The sequence below is a fragment of the Astyanax mexicanus genome, chromosome 1, assembly GCF_023375975.1.
Source record: "Astyanax mexicanus isolate ESR-SI-001 chromosome 1, AstMex3_surface, whole genome shotgun sequence".
In the NCBI taxonomy this organism is placed as follows: Eukaryota; Metazoa; Chordata; class Actinopteri; order Characiformes; family Acestrorhamphidae; genus Astyanax; species Astyanax mexicanus.
This window is the reverse complement of record NC_064408.1, coordinates 124318056-124340422: the sequence shown is the minus strand read 5'-3', so window position 1 is coordinate 124340422 and position 22367 is coordinate 124318056. Positions and strand designations below refer to the sequence as shown.

Sequence of the window (22367 nt, the reverse complement as noted above, 5' to 3'; positions counted from 1 at the left end):
GGTTCTGATCCATTACTGAATTTAGGAGGCATTCTCATAGAGTCATCACTCTTCCAAGACACACAGCTGGGTGCTGGTGGTTCTCCTCTGGATTTCTGCAGTCTAAACAAGGAAATGCGAAAAATAGCAGATACAAACAATATTTTGAATTAAGCACGCTTTTTCTAGATCTTTAAGAGAATTAGTAAACTCTGAGCTGTAATAAAAAGAAAATGTCTTGAAAACAGAAAGGTTTTAAATAAACAACAGATGTGTTGTAACACCCCTTATAAAACAAAAGCATATATCATACAATCTTAGCCAAATATTTTGTCCTCCCTGTAACATCAAAAAAATACATTGCTGCAGCTATAAATGCTGCAGCTATAAAGAATTACTACAAAAAGCAGAAAAAGTATAATTTGCATTTGTTCCACACTTCATAAATTCTACCATTGTAGAATTGTATAGCAATAAAGCAATGGTTCTATCTGTGATGAGTACCATTTTCTGAAAAAAAAAATTAAAAAAAAGAACAGTTAAATGTAAGAACGTTCACTCGGTCCTGTTGTCTGTGTAGTACACTGAGCATTTAGAACAAAAAGAAGAGCAGAGAACAGCCAGAGTATCTGAGAACCAGAACTATGGTCAAGATATCTCCGTAAGATCCATTTCCAGAGATTTTAGTGTAGAGTTAAGAAGCTTACAAACCACTCACTGCAGCTAACCTTCCGGAATCGATAAATACAGCCCTTTAATGTGTATTAATGATACAGCAAGAAGCACACTAAACGAGATATTAGTTCACCACAGTTACCTACCCTGAATAATAAATTTGTCCAAAACTGTCATCCTGTTGTAGTGAAGCCACGTTAGAGAACCAGTCTTCACTCTTCATAGACACACAGCTGCTCACTGGAGACACAGACCTCTGGGTTTCCATCCTGCTAACATTAAATAAAGTAAAATAAAGTTTATAACATGATCCACAACATGTGGGACGGTACTGAGTGCTAAAATCAGAACACAAACCAAGAAGTGATTTTTTTTTTTTTTGCTTAAATGCCTCTGCCCTTGGGTGTAGATAAAATAATCAGAAAGATATTTAGATTACCAGGAGATTATCAAAAAGCAGAGCAGAATATTGAAGTACATTAGACTATTAGGCTACTCAGCTTTTGAACCAATATTACACTTTTTTTATTTTTGGCCGTACATTTCTACTAACTATTGATGTATTAAAGTTACTCACTTTGGATCAGAGGGTTCTCCTCCATCAGTGGAGTTATGAGGCTCCATCATGGAGGTGCTTCAGTGAACATGCAGCTCCCTGTGAACAGATTAACAACCATTTAAATATGGTCAGGTTTAAGTAACATTTTAAGAATAATGCAAAACTGTTGGAATACTTTTATTATTGGCAAAAAAATAAATAAATAAATAAAATAAAAAAAAGATATATATATATTTTTTTAATAATCACATTGCTCCAAGGTCCGTTTGCACCCCCTGCTGGTAAAACAGTGGTACTACATATGACCACACCTTTACAGAAATAACGTTTTTATCCTGTTTAAATAAATATACTTCCTTTTTTAATTTTACCAGAAGAACAGAAATGATCTCATCGTTTATTTTGATTTTCTAAGTAGAATTGAAATAGAACACCATCTCTGGAAGGGCATCCACCTTTTACATCCACTATTTTGGACTGAACAAAACTGAAAAGTCCCAAAAGACTAAATAAAGTAGGTGAGAAAGCAACTTAAATTAGCGCTGAGTTCATATCTCATATCTTAATATGCTCAAAATAAATGGTGATAGACAGTATGACATGATGAAAAACATAAAGTAAAATGTTGCATTATCTGAATGTATTTATAAAATAAAGACACAGCATGCTGTACATTAAAATAATAAATATCTAACTTTACATTTATTTTTATTAGAATTACACTTTTTTGGCATTCCACTATTGCATTAAACCACACCGGATTATGTTGTTTGAGGTGGTGTAATAAAACTGTCATGCTGCTCATTTTTCTTGTGATCTATTCTTTCTCGCAGTTGTAACTGAAGTCAGCTTTTGTAGCAGCTACAATATTACAATACTGTCATTTTTAATATCTGGTATAGAATAGTTTTGAACATAATGATATTTACAATATATTGCCCAGCCCAAACTTATGCAGGTAAACTCAATTATTTTGTTAAAAAATATCACTTCATGTTTATATTTTAGGTTAAGGTTTCAGTATTGTCACCTACATTTCGACACGTTTACACAACCTTGTTCTGTATCTGCCTCGGTCTGTTTCAGGCTTTCACTTTGTGATATTTTTCTAAAATAACAGTTTAACCCAGAATAACACTACTACCAACATCCTCTATCAGCAGTAGTAAAAGCAGAAGTTAAGGTGGATTGGAAAACATTGGCAAAAAGTTGTAGATCATAAATTTACTACATTGTTTTTTTAATTAGTCTAGCAGGCTTTAGAAACTTTAATAAAATAAAAATTGTTACTAACTTTAGATTAGCTTTTAAAAAAAAAAAAAACATGTTTTGCTCTTTTAAATCAGTGTCAAGTTAATATAAATTTATATCAGATCATATAAATAATATCTAATTATATCTTGTCAGTCGTACACACAGGACTGTCCAAATTCTACCTGTAGGCACGTTTCCGTCGTGTGTAACTAACATATGCCCATCTGGGTCAATGCTAACAATGCTAATCTGTGTCAATGCTAACAAGGCTAATCTGTGTCAATGCTAACATGGCTAATTTGGGAAGTAAAATTGTTGCCATATTTTGATCAGATTCGCCAAAAAACACGGATAAATGATACTCAAAACAGCTGTTATAAACTCAGATGTCCTTAGATAACTGGTGTTTTTTGGGAATTGTATGAAATATCGAACAATTATATGAATATTTAACGTCGTCCACTCGGTTGTGAGGTTTGGCCCAGTACGGAAATCCGACATCTGAGGTTAATAAACTTTAAATTAAATTAGTTTAAGTTACAGGTCAATATTTTACATTCTCGTAGGTTCTGAACTTACCCAGTGAGAATAAACCGCTGTAGAATCGTTTTAGTTGACTTTAGCTCGTTTTTTCCTAAACTGCGTCACTCTTTCTTCGTTCTTCTGTAATGGAGGACCAACTTACTTTCGTTTTCTCTCTCCCTCTCTCCTCACAAGTCTCTGTAACGCCTAGGGCTGGCCCGAATAGCGTTTTTTGAGCTCCGGATATTCGGCACTGATTCGAAGCGAATATTCGAATATTCGTTTTTAAAAAAAGAGGTAAAAAAAAAAAAATTAAAAAAAAGCAAATCACGGCCCCTTTAATCCACTGAAAAATGTTCAATTTGCTCTGACCGACGAGACATATTCACCCCGGATTTTTGGTGTTTTTATCCCGGATTTTTGTGTTTTCACCCCATATTTTTTCTGTGTTTTTAGCCCAGATTTCTTTGTGTTTTCATCCCGGAATTTCTGCTGCCCCACATCGAGGCTGCTGCTGCACGGTTTCTCCGCTGTGCAAGCCAGCCCAGTAAATTGCTGTTTGTGTTTTCACACTTAGGCTATTTGCTTAAAAAAACAAACAAAAAAAACGTTTGTTCAGGAAGTATTTTATATTCTTAAACATTGTTGATTATATTAGACGACAGTCATTGTAAACTGTACTTGGTCTATTTCGGTTAAAGGATTGTGCAGGGCATAGCCGTATTACTGATTTTGTATTTTTGCACTTGGGCTATAAGCTCAATATTAAATATTTCGTTTGTTTAGAAATTATTTTATATTTTTAAACCATGTTAAATTATATTAGAGTAGAGGAAAGTCATTGTTAATGACGTTATTGTACTTGGTCTATTTCGGTTTAAGGAGGGCATAGCCGTATTACTGATTTTGTATTTTTGCACTTGGGCTATAAGCTCAATATTAAATATTTCGTTTGCTTAGAAATTATTTTATATTTTTAAACCATTTTAAATTATATTAGATAAGAGGAAATTCGTTCAGACATCATTTTTGTAGGCCAGGCTTTTGTAACCGATTTAGCCCCTACTGTTGCCACATTACCCCTTACGTTTTATTATATAAATCAGTTTCGAAGAGCCTGCATTTTTTTTATCATGTATAATAGAGGTCTGCGCGAGACTGATTTTTAAACCCACTCTTCCACGCTCCCGCGTTTCTGTCTCGTTACCCGCCCGCCACATACACATTTCTGCCGCTCCCGCCCCACGTTCCTAATATAAATTAAATAAACTACATTTAATGCTTCAAATTTACTTATATATTTATTAAAACAGCAGCGCTGAATAGTGTGGTCCCGTTCCTTACCCCAGTCCAAACACCATCGGTGTGTGCGTGTGTGTGTCGGTCCATCCTGCGCGTTGAGAGTTTTCTTTAGGTTTTTTTTTTTTACAATTATTACAGTTTTCTTAACTATTTATTAATTTGCTCCAGCATCGTCTGGATTAAACTCCCGCTCCAGCCAATAACAGTTCAGTTCTGTCCCGCGCGCAAGATATTCTGACGGGACCCGCGAGAACAGAAGTGGTTAGAGTGAGGTGGAACTCTGGAAAGGAGAAAAAAAACGAATATCCGAATACCAAAATTAAAAACCGAATACCTACTCAACGAACGAATATCCGAATACCCGAATATTCGGGTCCAGCCCTAGTAACGCCCCCTCTGTCTCTCATAGCCAATAGATTCTAAGTGGGCGGGGCCTCTGTTAGGTTTTCTCTGCTTGCAGCCAATTAAACCTCACGATATTTTGGAATGTTTGCATATTCATGAATCTGTACAGACAGGGAGGGTAAAACATGTTTGGGTTGGTTCTGGTTATATAACAGCCTGTTTACAGGTCTGCAGAGCAGGCTGGTGATTGGCTGGGTAACAGAGTTTGGGGGTGGAGGTTCTGATATTTCTGCTGTGGGATGAATGAGGTTTTGGGTGGATTTTTGTAGCTGTTGAAGGTCTTCAGGCAGGCTATTCTCTAAATATCACTTCACTGTAACATTTCTGCTTCACCAGAAGAAGGAACTTAAGTCGTGATATTATAACACAGTGGAAGCTACTGGGAACATCAGCAACTCGCTCCGTCAGAGTAAAATAACAGTGTGGGGTCAGCGGATCACTACACACCTCCAAACTTCATGTAGCTTCAGATTACAGCATGAAAATGCAGCTGCTTTTTGTTGTCATAATCAACCTTAAGCCATTTTTAGTATACGCGATACATTACAATACAGTAAGCAATACAATAAGTATATAACTCGTGGATCAGTGCATCTTGGTGTATCCTAATAAATGTAAAAGCAAACAGTGGCACATCCAATTTGGTCCACTGTAAATAGAACTGACATAAAAATTAAGAACACTCAAGATAAAACCGTCTTTTTTTTGTTTCTGTAGACTCATGAATAGTCTGTTTCACAGATATTTTTTGAAATACACAGGCAGTGAGCTACACACACAAAAAAGCAAATGTTAAATGAAGTGACAGCGTTCTTAAAAAAAATATATGGTTCTGTTCATTTAGCTATTATTATTATTATTACTATTATTAATTATATTCTTATTAATTATAACTTTATTATGTTGTGGGAAAAACTACCAAAGCTTTTGCTCCTCTGGGGGTTGCCTTAATTCTGGGGTAGCGTTGCTGAGAGAGAGAGAGAGAGAGAGAGAGAGAGAGCGAGCGTGAGAGTTTTTTTCTACTGTTGGGGAGGGAGTCCGGTTGGAGTGGAGTAAAGTGGACTACTTTGTACTATTTTCTCGATTTGTCCTTTATTAAAACCTCCAAGTAACACCACTCTGTTACATTGGTGGCAGCGGTTGGATCACCATTTTCTTTTTTAAGCGAAGTTGGTCGGGTTTTCTATGCATGGGCGTGGTAGTGGGGGGGGAGTGGACCTGACTATCCAGGGCCCGTGTAGGGAGAGGGGCCCATAAAAATCCTGATTTATTTATTTATTTTTTGTGATATTTTTATTATTGAATTGGGCCCAATTAACTATTTATTAATTAATCTATCAAATATATTGATAACATCAACTGAGAGAATGAACTTAAGTCACAGTCCTCTCAACATATTGGACATTCTGGGGGCCCCCTCCTGGAGGAGCAAAATGGTTTAGTCCGCCCGACAGCGACCGGCTACAGGTGTACCGTCAGTGAGCCTAGTTTTAATGACCTGGGGGTTAGAGACATCATGTGGCCCAGAAATCAGGTTATCAAAAGAAGAAAGAAAGGAAGGAAAAATAAAGAAGGCAGAATGAGGGGTGGCAGCTGTTGGTGGCTTTCTTTTCCAAAGGTGAACCGAGTTCCTTAATTAATTTTATATTTATTCATGTCTTGTACATTGAACTAGTTGCAAAAGTAAGATATGTAATTAAAAGCATTAATAAGAAATACTTGGCATTTGTTACCTGTCTCCACTCTTTTAACTATAAACTTTACCATGAAATATAATTATTAAAATCCTTCCTGCGAGTTGTTTACCGTAAGTTTAAAGGAAGTTGTTATTTTGGTTCAGTGTGCGTGTTATAGCCAATTGTCTACTTACAAAGCAGAGCTGGAAGTGAAACAGTGCTGAGACTTGATACACCTAGCAATATTTCTGCTGCATATATCAACACGTAAATAGCCTACCCATATCACTGTAGGTGCAAGTACACACTAGTAACATATTAAGCAATAAAGCAGTGTATTATTTTTGTTTGGTAAAAGGCCTTAGCATTGAAGTGCAGTGCTGTGCTTAAAAGCTATTTTCACTATTAAAAATAAAATCAATCAAAAATCAAAAATTAAAAATAATCCAAAATATAAAAAATAATTGTGATCATGATTTTTGCCATATATTTTTGCCAGAGATTGTAGCTTAAAACTTTGTTAATGCTTTTTTATTTTAAATACTGCTTTTTTACTTTATTTTTGCTCACGTTCTTCATGTACTGGCATTGATAGGGGCCCACTGACATTGCAAGTGTACAGGGCCCAGAATTTGCTGCTACGCTCCTGTTTATACGCAATAGTCTTTTATTTAACAGGGTAGTCAGTTCAGTAGTAACTTGAGTGAATTAGCTTTAGTCACCGAGCGGTTAACGTGGTAAAGCTTAAGCTAGCAGCTTTGCGAGCAGACAAGAAGAAAAAAAAAAGTAGGCTCTCTCTCTCTCTCTCTCCCTCTCTCTCTCTCAGCAACGCTACCCCAGAATTAAGGCAACCCCCAGAGGACAAAAAGCATTGGTAGTTTTTCCCACAACATAATAAAGTCTGCTACACTAGGATCAGGAGATACACAGAGCTTGATCATGTTTAGAAGCCTAGGAGAATTTTTTTTATTAGTTTAGAAACTCTTTGAAAACCTGAGTCTTCAGTCAACGTTTGAAGACTGTGAGTGACTCTGCTGTTCTGACACCCAGTGGAAGTTCATTCCACCACCTTGGTGCAGCACAGAGAAGAGTCTGCATGTTTGTTGTTTTCTGTGGGTTTTGAGGGATGGAGGTTCGAGCCGAGCCGTACTGAAAGCTCTTAAGAGCTCTTGGTGCAGATCTGGATTTGACCATCGCCATCAAGTATGAAGGAGCTGGTCTGTTTTTGGCTTTGTAGGCCAGAGTTAGGGTTTTGAAACGGATGCGGGCGGCAACAGGAAGCCAGTGGAGGAAACGCAGCAAAGGAGTGACATGACTGAACTTCAGAAGATTAAAGCGAGTCGTGCTGCAGCATTCTGAATGTACACTAGACTTAAATGTTACATAGAGTAAATAAGTGAACTGAACTTCAGCCAATCATTTATTTTAGTATACTTTATGTAATTTCAGCATACAATATTACCTAATTACAATTACTTAATGTATACAATATAACTCAAATAATTTATGATACATAATATATTATAATTCCTGAAATTTAAATATTTTTAGTTAGCTCTGCATAATATATTCTGATGAAAACAAACTTTTGATTCAAATCAAATCAATTAAAACAGTATGTGTTACACACAAAATACAAACTGCAAATTGTTGACAAAAATCTGACAAAAAATCAGGAAAGACAGACAGCTGTTTGGCAGCTCTCTAAACATAACACAAAGAAAAAAACTACACAATTAGAAACTCACTCTAAACATTCAAAACAACCTGAGACAACAACTTAAGGAATTTGGGCCACATGTTTTTATCCACCTTACACTGAATATCATCCCTTACAATGCAGCGTGGAAAAAATCCTCCTGCCAAATTCACAAATTTCTCTGATTAACTGAAAGCCAAGATTCACCTGTGGACAATTTAATTCATTTGGGATTACCATAATGTACCAAAAAAGTTTCACGTATAAATGTATAAATTATGCATGATAGATTATGACAACCTGTTCAGCACTTTTGCATGTATTGACCCAGGCAATGACCTAAAGCCTCATTGTTTTGGAGGGTGAGACAATTCAACAGATAATCAGTAAAACACATTTTTATGAGCACGAAATAAGCAATGAAAAATGCAAAAAACAGCTGAAAATTGTACATGACCAATTGCATGAATGACAAACGCATTCACAATATGAGAAACACATTAAGAAATGCAATTTTGATGTGTACAAGTGGGACGGAGATGTGGAGATTGAATGAACTGTTATGGGAACTTCAATTCTGATCTGAAAAATGTACCAAATCGCCTGAGAATAACTGTAAGAACATTGAGAGCACGTTTACATTTGTCCACTTTTTAAATTGATATGATTTTTCCATGTCCGTTTGGAGTCCATCCACATACCAAAACATCTGACTGCCTTAACTTCCTCTATCTCCAAACCATACAATCGTAGACCCAAAGAGGTTGATCTTTTGCGATTGGAAAAACACAAACCTGATTGGTTTCTGAACTTACCCAGTAAAATAAACCGCTGTAGAATCGTGTTGGTTGAAGTTAGATCGTTTTTTCCTAAACTGCGTCACTCTTTCTTCGTTCTTCTGTAATGGAGGATCAACTTACTTCTGTTTTCTCTCTCTTCCTTTCTGCTCAGGAGTCTCTGTAACGCCCCCTCTGTCTCTCAAAGCCAATAGAGAGTGAGTGGGCGGAGCCTCTCTGTCTGTTTTCGCTGCAGCCAACCAATTGCACCTCACAATATGATGGAAAGTTGCATATTCATGAATCTGTAAAGACAGGGAGGGTGAAACATGATTTGGGCTGGTTCTGGTTATATAACAGCCTGTTTACAGATGTGCAGAGCAAGGCTGGTGATTGGCTGGGTAACAGTCAGAGTTTGGGAGTATTGGAGTTTTGGGTGGATTTTTGTAGCTGGTGAAGTTCTACAAACAGGCTGCTCTCTAAATATCCCTTCACTGTAACATTTCTGCTTCACCAGAAGAAGGAATATTAGTCTTTACAACGGTTCTGCTCTGAGCTAAACTGCTTTAAAAATTATAAATTAAGGCCTTAAATTATTGTGAAAGCCCAACAATATTTACAGTTTCTTAGACAAGCTTGGCGATCAAAGAGTTATCATTTGTTTTTGATATAAATACATATTATTTGTGTAATTGGTCTCTCTCAGGAGCTCAGTGAACTCCGGCACTGTGGTACTGTGATAGGATTCAGCACGTGTGAAATTTCACTACTCACTAATAAATATTCCACAGCCAACTGTCAGTGATATTATAACACAGTGGAAGAGATTGGGAACTATCCTTTCTTTTAGAAACCTTTACTTAATTTCTGCATACAATACTACCTTATTACAATTACTTAATTTATACAATATTACTCAAATATATTTTCTGATACATAATATATTATAATTCCTGAAATGTAAATATTTTTAGTTAAAACACACATTCAAATATTTACATAATTTTAAAGATTTATTTTGTAAATAGAGCTCAGTCTCATTCTCTCAACACATTTTCAGTATACTAAAAATAATGTATTACATGCCATCCATGTGTTGAGACAGTATAATATGTGTGTTTTAACTAAAAATCTAAAAACTTCAGGAATTATAATATATTAAAATTTATTTTAAGTAAAGTTTACTAAAAGAAAGGATTGACTGAAGTTCAGTTCATTTATTTACTCTATGTAATATTTAAGTCTTGAAACCAAGTTGAAGTTACTTAAATTTATCTGAAATTAAATTTACTTAAAAAAAGCAAATTCAGAAAGTTGCAAAACTTTTTAAAGGTAAATTTAATTCATTTTTTTCAGTGTACCTTCAGATTAGTTGCACTAAGTTAGTTTGCACAAATTGTTTAAATTGTAACTCCCTCATCCATATATATATATGGTACATTCAAGTGGACAGCATACACTTGGTTTTTCAGCTACAGCTGATTACACTACTAAAATAAAATAAAATAAATAAAGCTTAAATAGAAACCCTAAGGGAAAATGTAAGAGTTCACACAGCTTACAGTATATACAGATACTCTTGCAAGCCGTAAGAAAATAGCATACAATAAAATAAAATAGAATAAGATTAAATAAAATATAAAATTGAATAATACCAGGATATAATATAGCTATACAATTCAAACAGAGAAACTATAAGGTAGTGAACTATTTTCTTACATCTTGTACTTGAGTGAGTATCTGTATATAAGCTGCTGGAACGCTTACATTTAACCCCTTAGGGTTTTTAGGTGTTATTTTATTTTAATAATATAATCAACAATAGCTGAAATCCCAAATGTATGCTGTTCAGCTGAATGTACATTCTGAATATCTATAAAACTGATAATCTATAAATGTAATTATAAACATAAAAATAAGTTTATTATAATTTATTTAAAAAAATAGTTTTTAAAAGCCGAAAAGGGTTATTTAAATAGTTTGGGTAAATAAATCCTGAGTTAATTCTCTATAATTCATGCAGGCCAGGGTTAATACTGGAGAACTACAGACTCACTGAGTTTCATACCACAGTCATACCTGAGGTAAAAGAAAGTAATAGAAACAAATATCCCTTTAAAACACCTTTAAAATCAGGTCTAAAGTGTGAATACAGTGTAAAACTGTGTTTATAAAGCCACAGGTGTAAATCTAATGAATGATACACTGATATATTGCGGTTACCAGTTTAACAGAAAGTGTTAAATCTGATATTAAATTAGCATGTTAGCTAGCTGAATTCACCAGCTCAGTTTTTCACTATTTTACACTTTTTACCTTAATTTGTGAGGAAAAATGTACCAGACAATCCTGTACTGAACTGATTATCGGTATATTTAGCAGGAAAAATCGAGTTAAAAGAAATTAGCCCGTAGTTAACTTACTTTTTCAGCCTGTGGAGTTTCAGCCTCAGACTCTTCCCGAGCAAAGAGGTAAAGAGGAAAAAAGGCGGGAAACGGAGTCACGGAGGAGAGAGCCGCTTTAATACTATACACACACTAACACCAACAAACACACACTAAAACACACACACACACACACTTTAACATTATTTTATGTTATTATAATCTTATTTTAGGTTGTGCCTGAGGGAAAAGAATAATAATAATATAAAAAAAAATCTCAAAAGCACTAAATACCTCAAATGCATTTAAAAATCATGTGTAACGATGAGCAAAGATAGCAAATAATATTTAAAACATATTTAAACATTTAAATGGCATATATATATACGTATATATATATATATATATATATATATATATATATATAGTGATTATTTGCTTCTACAGATCTGTTCCAACCATTAAACCAATTAAATGCAAAAAGTAATGAAAGTATAATGTTTTACACCATAAAACTAGTTCTGACCTGATTTCTAGAACAAAATGTTAATAACAGGTAGGATACATCTTGATTTTAATCTTTATTATTATTATTTCTATCATATATAATTTTCGGAGTTTGCTAAATATTACGCCAGTAACCCCCTAGCAGTACCACTACAGCCCAGTAGAGGTCAGCAGCCCACAGGTTAAAAACCACCGGTTTATAATGAGGAATTTGCCATTACATTATGACCTGGTTATTACTTGTTTGTATGTTTGTTTTGTGGACATAAGTGTACATGTGTTTCTACTCCTGTGGCAGAACTTCAGCAGACTGGGTAACTTGGTTCGTCTAAAGACGCTTGCTCTTTTCACAGCAATGCTCCAAATTCTATTAGAAAGCCTTCAGTGGGCAGTAGAGGCAGGTACACATAAAAAAAAAGATAAATTCTATTTTTACCCTTTCAGCTTTCCTAAAAAAATATAAACTAAAAATAATGATGATCCAGTGTAAAAATACTTTTCATATTGTGTGCTAATAGTGGCCATAGGGTTCAAGTTAAGCTTCTCTGTGATGCAGTTTTTACTAGTAGAATTTCTCATTTCAGAAATCACCTGCTGGTTTACTAGTAATAATTTCAGTTGTACAGATCTATAATCCATTCTGACTAGTCATAACAGTAGATCTACAGAACTACATCTTTAAATTACATTAATGCTGAATGGTCATATGTGACCACTGATTTACATTTACAAAACCACTCTCTCTTATCAGTACTTACATGTTTACTACTGTGCACATTCAAATGCACATTACTAAAAGATAAATTCACTTTACAGATGTTTTCAGCATTTATAGTAATCATAATTTATTTGTGAATGTGAAGGCACAGAATTTACTAGTAAGAATTAGAGCCTTAACTATTTCAAAAACATCCATCTGTTAAATAAAAGAAAAAAAAAAAGAAATTGTTTTCTTAACACATATTCAGTGATTAAGAGAGGTGTGTCCAAATACTTTTGTTCAAGTAATGTATTTTAATGAGTTTAAAACATAGTATTTTGGAAATTACTGTTGATATGGGTTCTCATGGTTCTAGAGACATTAAAAAACAGTTCAGTAAATACTTTAATAGCTGTACAGACAATTCCACAATACATTCAAAACTAAGCTTTTACAATAGCTCATACACTGTAGCACCAAGCAAGCAATTAGGTTATATCTGTAACACATATATGATAAAAAAAATAAAAGATAAAATGTTTTACTGTACTAAATGCAAGTTTTGGTTGTAAACAAATAATTCTAATTAATAAGAATCAGTAGCTGTTTTTGTGAAGCAGTTCCCAACAAGTTAGAATAAAGAAGTAGCTACGCTATAAACTAAAGAAATAATGAAACTAAACATCACCTGCAACATGCAAAAGCTTACATTCACTTTCTGTTTAGAGCTGCACAGGGAAATAAACAGGCCGTGAACTTTGTGGACGTGTGGAGATGGGATCACTTAGTGGCCACTGCACTGTAGATAACAGAATCATCCTCTTCTAGCTGGACAGTGGAGATGAATCTGCAGTGATACAGTTATACACACTATTATTGTGGTCAAACCATCAACACTACAATACAGATTAACATTGAAAACTTACCAACATACATAGTTCTGGAAAAAAAATAAGAGACCACTTCAGTTTCTGAATCAGTTTCTCTGGTTTTGCTATTTATAGGTTTATGTTTGAGTAAAATGAACATTGTTGTTTTATTCTATAAACTACAGACAACATTTCTCCCAAATTCAAAATAAAAATATTCTCATTTAGAGCATTTATTTACAGAAAATGAGAAATGGGAAATAACAAAAAGATGCAGAGCTTTCAGACCTCAAATAATGCAAAGAAAACAAGTTCATATTCATAAAGTTTTAGGAGTTCAGAAATCAATATTTGGTGGAATAATCCTGGTTTTTAATCACAGTTTTTTTCATGCATCTTGGCATCATGTTCTCCTCCACCAGTCTTACACACTGCTTTTGGATAACTTTATGCTGCTTTACTCCTGGTGCAAAAATTCAAGCAGTTCAGTTTGGTGGTTTGATGGCTTGTGATCATCCATCTTCCTCTTGATTATATTCCAGAGGTTTTCAAGGTTTTTTTTGATAAAATGAATGAAATTCATAATTTTTAATTGGTCTCTTATTTTTTTCCAGAGCTGTATATTATATTAAATACACTACCCTGGTTTCCATCAGTTCTAGTTCTCTCTACCAGTTATTGTCAATAAAATGAAATGTGTAGATTAAGAAAACTGTCATTATATATGGAGATAGTTCTCACCTTTCTTTAGGTTTACTGGGTTTGATACTCACAGAGGCATATGTGACATCATCCTCCTGCAGCAGGTAACTCTGTGCACTATTTCCAACCTTTAACAGGAAGATCTGATCAGCAGTCTGATATCATCTTTAGATATTAAGGTAAAATACACAATCTCTAATTGCACTGTAAAAAACAACTTATAGAATTTACTTAATAGTGACTGTTGACGTTGGTCTAGGTTGTATTCAGTCAGTGGAGCATCTGTGTTTTCCGTTGTCAAGATAGCAATACACCAGAAATTTCCAGATCACTACACCCATCAGTGTAGATATATTTTTGATATACTTTTTGAGCACATGGCATTGTTTTGTTATTGTCCTGTCTCTGCCCTAGCCATTAGTGTTGTCACCTTGTGTCCTGTTTGTAACCCCGCCCCCTCGTTACCGGTCCTCACCATCCTTGTGTATAAATAGCCTTTTGTATAAGTGTTTGCTGGTCGAGTCTTTTGTATCCTTGTCTTCCGTATTTGCTTGTACCAGTTTTGAATTTTATGTTCCTTAGAATCCAGGTCTGTTTTGTGTGTAGTAAGTGTACCAAGTTTGTTAATTTTTAAATCTTAGTATTAATCTAGTTTTAATTACTAGATTAAAACTAGATTAGTTTTAATCTAGTTTTAATCTAGTTTTAATCTAGTTTCTTGTTTGTTTAGTTAAGCTTAGTTTTGTTTTTGTCTTTGTTTATCTTCCCAGTTTTGTGTTCTTAGTTTTTGCGATACCCGTGTTTGTTTTTCAGTTTTGTGTTTGTGTTTATTAAATAAATTATAAAATATATCTGCACTTATGTCCACCCCCTCATTCGTGACAATTAGGATGATTTACTCGTTTTTCATGCCAAAAAAATACAGTACAGGCCAAAAGTTTGGACACACATTCTCATTCAATGCGTTTTCTTTATTTTCATGACTATTTACATTGTAGATTCTCACTGAAGCATCAAAACTATGAATGAACACATGTGGAGTTTTATGTACTTAACAAAAAATGAGCTGAACCTCCACAGTCACCGGACCTGAACCCAATCCAGATGGGTGAGCTGGACCACAGAGTGAAGAAGGCAAAGGAGCAACAAGTGCTAATAAACACCTCTGGGAACTCCTTCCTTCAAGACTGTTGGAAAACTTTTCATTTCAGGTGGCCACCTCTTGAAGCTCATTGAGAGAATGATGCCAAGAGTGTGCAAAGCAGTAATCAAAGCAAAGCATAGCTATTTTAAGGAAACTAGAATATAAAACATGTTTTTAGTTATTTCACCTTTTTTTGTTAAGTACATAAAACTCCACATGTGTTCATTCATAGTTTTGATGCTTCAGTGAGAATCTACAATGTAAAAAGTCATGAAAATAAAGAAAACGCATTTAAAAAGAGTTGGCCTGTACTGGTCATGTTCAATTTTTTTTTTTTTTTTTTTTACGAAAGACTGACATATAAACACAAGAGTTTTACATAACATATTGTAATTTTGTTTTAGTTTATTTTTTTTTTGCAGGGGGTGGCTGCAAATATGTGAAATGAACCATTTTCATTTTATATGTTGATTACATTTAAAGTACGTTTAACTATTTTACCTAGATCTTAAAACTTTAAAACAGGGAAATTTGAGCCGTAACATAATAGGAGGGTTAAACAATGCAAGGTGCAAGGCGTAAAAATAGACTGTTGGTGGGGTGTAAGATAACAATAAGCATAGCAAAATATATAATATAGTATAAATATTATTGAAAATACTGAATATTGGGTGGAGTCCGGAGAGGTGAATGAGGAGAATGATCTGTCTATTCTTATAACAAACCTTGGTTTTCCTGCCACTTCCTCCATCCGTTTCTTTTTGGGCTTTTTTCTTCTTCCTAAAGGATGTGAAAAATAGCACACAGTGAAATCCTCAGCAGAAGTAGCAGTTTATACTAGAACTGTTTAATTCCCACAGTGATACTGTATCTAAATTTATATTGATATTTTACGTGAGGTAGAATTACAGGTGTTGGCTCATTTCATATGAACCAATAGGACTGACTGTACTGATCCTGAGCAGCCAATAAACTAAACAAAAAATATACTGTAATGTCTTGCATATGATTTCTACCATATGAATTCACTGCAGAAGAGTTTTTGTTTAATAAGTTATCTTTTTCTCATTATTTCAATTTTGTATTATTTAATTTATTTTATGTATTATTTCTTTTATTTATTTTATTCTGATTTTATATTTTGATTCTTATGTTCTTAATTCATTATTATTCATTTTATAATTTCATTCTTATCATTCTACTTTACTTTTACTATTACCTTTACTATTATTTATTTTATAAATTCTTTACATTTTATTTGTCAAATTGTATTTATGGTCTATTTTACTTTTTTTTTACTATTTTGTTCCTTTTATTTATTTTTTTATAAAGGGGTTTATTTATTAACCCCTTTGATGCTGTAAATGCTCAGAAAACATTGTACATGAGGGTCACACTCATTGTTTTCCAGTGTGAAAATAAAGATTGATTGATTGATTGATTGATACATCACATTTAAATTTGTTAAATATTTGGCCTAGCAGCACCAGTACAGTCAACAAGGGGACAGCAGCCCACTGGTTTTAAAACACTAGTCTATAATAAGGAATTTACCCTTAGATTAGGACCTAATTCTTACCCAGTTTTAGGTTTGTGGACAGAAGCGTACAATTGTTCTTCCTCATGTTGCAGAAATTCTTGGTTAGTCTGAGGGTCTGTTTGTTCACTATGTCCACTTTCTCCAACCTATAAAAAATGCAGCAAGCAGAAAGTGTGTGTTGGTTAGAAGCACTTTTTTTTCTATATGTCAGATAAACATGAATCCTACACTGAAAAAAACATGTCATTGATTTAAAGGAGAACTCCGGTGTAAAATGGACTTTTGTTGTAGTAAAACATGATACCTTTGATGAATAGCACACCTCCGTTCTCCCACAGCGTTCAGCGATCCAGAAATTTTAACAGTTTGTCCAAACACCCTTCAGACTGGGAGATACGGGGCATAATTTACCCTGATAAATCACTTTTTTACACCGTTATCCAGCTCAAAGTAGCTCCACACCTCCTTGCTATAGAATCTGGAGAGCCCTGACATTTAAAACGAGGTATTAATAACTTAAAAAGTGCACATGAAGCTTATTGAAAACCTCTGGTTACATTTTGTAAAGATAACTTCAGCTCCAAGAGCCACCATTACTGTACTGATAATGACAGACATAAATATACATAGGCTCCGCATAGCCTGCCTGCTGGCGCCGTCTGCTACGCGATGCGGAGTCTATCTATATATATGTCTTTGACATTATCAATACAAATATGGTGGTGCACAGAACTGAAGCTAATGCTATGGGTTGTAAACAGTGGTTTTTACTAAGCTTCTTGTGCACTTTTTAAGTTAAGGAGGTGTGGAGGTACTTTGAGCTGGATAACGGTGGAAATTTCTGGATCTCAAAAGCTTGTATGCAGTGTTGTAGGCTGTAAGAGCAAGTTGCTGTTTTCTTTAGCGTTGAGTGTTGCAGTGTTCATGGTTGTGTTGCTGCACAGTTATGCTGCCTTTGTGTGATCAATTAAGGAATAAAAGTCTGATTTGAAAGTAGGCTTTATACTTGTGACTATAGAAAAAATCTAAATAAATAATGTATTTTGGCTGAAAAGGAAATTCCAGATAGTTTATAAAATAACACAATAAAATTAAAATAATTTAATTAGTTTATTCAAAGGTAAAACTATACATGGCTGTAACAGAAAGTAATAGGTTTTTCCAGATTTTAGAAAACATAGTGTAACAATGTATCATAAATCATCTATTTCTTTGTTTTAAAGAACTTTTTGATTCTTGGGTTAAATAGTATATTGATATTTGATTTTAAATCAAAATGTTTAAATCAAAAGTTGACTAAAAACTAATATATTTAGGTACCTTTACCTTTACCTTTTTTTTCAGTGTAATGCCAGGCATGGGCTTAATAGAAGGGTATAAAGCCACCAGTATTGAACTGTAGAGTAGAGGAACTGTGTTCTCCAGAATGGGGAATGAAGTTCCATATAATACTGGCATGGGATCAGTTGGTTGGGGAATTGGGGATATATGAGAGGGGGGTAAAGGTCATCTAAGAGGCTGAAATGCTCTAATTCAGTAATTTTGTCAAAGCAATGCTCCAAATTCTAGTAGAAAGCCTTTATTGTACCTTTATAGAGAAATTACAGATGCAGTGTAACAATACTTGTGTCCATATACTACCTAACTGACTGCGCACACTGAGTTTAAAAATGTTTATTCAGGTCTCACCTGAGTTTTCCTGCCTTTACCATCATCAGTTTCTTCTCCAGCTTTTTCCTTCTTCCTAAAAGATACACAAAAACACACAACCACTAATTCAGAAGATACTGGTTATGAAGTTACGGTTGATTTAGTTAGATTGTATTTGTATATTATATATATATATATATATATATATATATATATATATATATATATATATATATATATATATATATATATATGAATATTTGTATATATGCTTAGTCTCACCGTCTGTTGTAAACTACAGCTACGAATATCAAAGCGAATATGACCACAATCCCAACAACAATGACCAAACCGATGATCAAGCCTGATGGATGGACACCTGTTGGGAAAAAAGAGCAGTATTTAGGTCGGAAAAAGATCAGAACCTGACCAAGGTTCTATTAGAACACTTGGACAGTGGTTGGTTTTCTCGCATTCATAACTATGGATAGTCCAATGTTAACAATTCTAATGCAATGGAAAAAGTAGCTTTAAATTAAATTTTGAAAAGTCCTTTTTTTTTTGTTCTGTCACATTAGTTAAGAGAAATCCACATTGGCTTCTCATCTAGCACAAATTATTTAGGACATTTCAGATTCTGTTTTAAATCTAGGCCCATTTGTGGCCCAAATGATCAGCTTACAGCCAAGTTAAATGCTGCACCCCAGTTGCTGGGTATAATATGGGAATTGACTTTTTTTCGAACTCTCTGGTTCTGGTTGCAGGCTATTAACCTCATTCAGCCTAAAATTGCATGGCCAATTCTGAGTCTCAGCTGATAATGCCTTACATCATCCAAATTAGTTTTTGAAGAATGAAGGGAATTTTTTTTTAAAAGTGAGGTAGAGTGAGGTTCAGTGAGACAGAACGAGCTAGGGTGATGTAGAGTAAGACAGTGAGAGGTTTAATGAATTGAGGGATGTATAGTGAGAAAGAATGTTAGATTGATATAGAGTGAGGTTAAATGTGATGAGTGGAGTAGAGTAAAGTAAAATGAGGTTGAGTGAGGTAAAGCAAGAAAAAGTAAGGTAGAAAAAGGTAGAGAGGTAAAGCATGGTTTAGTTAGGTAGAGTGAAATGGAGGTCCATAATGAATGTCTACACCAGTCTGAAACAGAAATGCAGTCAAGCCAATAAACTGATTTAATATCTTAATTTGACGTAGAGTAAGGCAGTATGAGGTTTAATGAATTGAGTGAAGTAAAGTAAGTTAGAATGAGGTAGAGAAAAGAAGTGAGGTTTAGTGAGGTTTCATAAGGTGAGAGAAGTAAAGCAAGATCGAGTGAGGTAGAGCAAGAAGAAATAAGGTAGAACATAGTAGAGAGGAAGAGCAAAGCAGAGTGAAATAGAGTGAGGTTTAGTGAAGTAAAGTAAGGAAGGACGAGCTAGAGTGAGGTTTAATTAATTGATTGAAGTATAGTGAGGTAGAATTAGGTAAAAAGGTAGAGCGAGGCAGAATGAGGTTAAGTTAATTAGAGGTTAAAAGTAGTGAGAGAAGTAGAGCAAGGTCGAGTGAGGTAGAGCGAGACGGAGTAAGGTAGAATGAAGTAGAGAGGGAGAGTGAAACAGAGTGAGGTTAAGTGAAGTAGAGTGAGGTAGAACGAGCTGATGTAGAGTAAGGCAATGTGAGGTATAATAAATTGATTGAAGTACAGTGAGGTAGAGCGAGGCAGAATGAGATCGAATGAAGTAGAGTGAGTTAGAATGAGGTAGAGAGAAGTAGAGTGAGGTTTATTGAGGTTTAATGAGGTGAGTGAAGTAGAACGAGGTCAAGTGAGGTAGAGCGACCTAGAGCGATGTAGAGTAAGGCAGTGTGAGGTTTAATAAATTGATTAAGGTATAGTAAGGTAGAATGAGGTAGAAAGGCAGATTGAGGCAGAAGGAGGTTGAGTGAAGTAGAATAAAGTAAAATTAGATCGAGTGATATAGAATGATATAGAGTGAGGTTAAAAAGGATGAGTTACGTAGAAGTGAAGTAAAAAGAGGTTAAGTGAGGTACAGCAAGACAAAGTAAGGTTTAGTGAGGTAGAGTAAGATGTAGTGAGGTAGAGTGAGGTAGAGGTCCAAAATAAATGCATACACCATGCTGCTTCTTAGCCTGGAAAATAGGAATGCAATCAAGGCAATACATTGATTTAGTAAACATATTTTTGTTCATATTGTACACCCCTAGTGTTTTATACTAATCATTTGATATTTTAAACTTCAGGACTGTTATGAGCAAGTTGACCCACCTTCAAAATGTATTCTGACTATTTCAGATCTCGCTGCTTCATCTGTCTTCAGAGCACAAGAATAACTCCCAGAATCCTCCACAGTTAGAGCAGGAAGGTGGAGAACGGGGTCTGATGATGGTAAACGCTGGTTGTTCTTAAACCACACGAACTGTAGAGGGCTGAGAGAGCAGTTCACAGCACAGGTCAGGTTTACAGAGTCTCCTTTCTTTAGAGTCTTGTTTTCAGGAGGTCCAGTCAGCTTCAGAGCTTTCAGAGAGCAGGAGAGAGTCCAGATAAAGACAACAGGGTTAGGAGAACATCACCAGTGTTAATTTCGTTAACGAAAACTATGATGAAAAATCTTAATTGACGACAAATTTTTCATGACGAAACAAGACGAAATGTAACTAAAAATGAATAATTGAAAACGAAAACTATGACTATAACATTTTTCGTCAACTAATAAAAACTAAACAAAAAGATCAAAACTCACAAATGGGGAAATTATTTGTAGTAAATTATATTATTAAGCGATGATCGGAACACAGCTGCTCCACACAGCGTTCTTATGATCGGTGTTGTGCCGAATTCAGGAAAAAAGCACCCCCGCCAGGAAAAGCACCCCCTCACAGGAGGGGCTGCAGGTGACATGATTATTTCTCTTTTCTTTTTTTTATAAGTCAGCGGATCTTAGAACAGTATCTTTGGTATTTTCATTTTTAAAGTAAAGTTAAACCCAAGAAGGCAGGGTATGCGGTGCTTTTCCTGGCGGGGTTACCCCAGGCCGGTTTCCTCCGATCCCCTCACTCTGAACTGCACACAGCCGATCCTCACAGCTGCTCCTCCTTTCATACTTACTGAATAAACACCTTTTATAGGATAAGTTCAGCTGCGCTGCCATGAAAAACTTAACTCAAAATATGTGGCATGCGTCTACTCACCAATGTATTTAGAAACGTAAGCTTGTTCAGATTTCTGGAAGCAGGGAACACACGTAACACGACTCTGTTAGCTAGTTAGTTAGGTTAGGTAGGTTGATAGGTCTCTGGTTTAGAGTTAGCAGTGTTTTATTAATAAATGGGATCTGTGCAATCTAACATCATTAGCTAAGGTGTATTAGCTATATTTGACTCAAATGTCCCTCTTTCTCGAGCCGCGAGACACAATTCATACAGCCTTCACTGCATTTTACATTCTATGCACGTTAGGCGTGTTAATCCCAGGGGAGTTGCAAGCTGATTGGCTGTTTCTCCTGAAAGGCGGAACTTTATCCTTGAACCGGCTCTGTGATTGGCCTTAAGAGGTTTTCCATTCACACACGGTCAGTGTCCTGTCTCCTTATTAATTGTACAGCTGAGCTGAGGGAAAGGATTCGGGGCTGCTAGAAAATGATTCGGGGCTAAAGCCCCGGAAGCCCAGGCTGGGCGACGCCCCTAGTTAATCCACTTTACATGTGAATTAACGTAAACTCTCTGTTTATACAGCGATTACTTTGGGTTTTTAACAGCTAGAGGCTTTGTTGTGCTGGATATTTTACTAAATATAGAAGCTTATATAATCTGTGTAGCTGTATATGAACAGAGATAAACACTGCTGTTACTGGACTGGATGAGTTTTAAATACACTTGTTAAGTAACCCAGTAATGTTAGTATAAATCTGTACTGCAGTAGAAGTGTATCATTTCAGAAACTTGGCTTCATTTGTCCCTCCATCTTTCTCATCACAGGGCACTTGCTTTAAAATATTTTGATGTTAGCACTATCTAAATG

The 22367-nt window shown here is 35.0% G+C and overlaps 1 long non-coding RNA gene across 1 annotated transcript; it reads right to left on the bottom strand.

Moving 5' to 3' along the window:
* Positions 1-18380: 18380 nt before the first annotated feature.
* On the bottom strand, positions 18381-21573 carry LOC125781316 (uncharacterized). The gene is made up of 3 exons (XR_007424528.1): positions 20616-21573; positions 18626-18722; positions 18381-18437 (listed from the first exon to the last, which is right to left on the bottom strand). It is a non-coding gene; the product is annotated as an uncharacterized LOC125781316 (long non-coding RNA).
* Between the last annotated feature and the right edge of the window lie 794 nt (positions 21574-22367).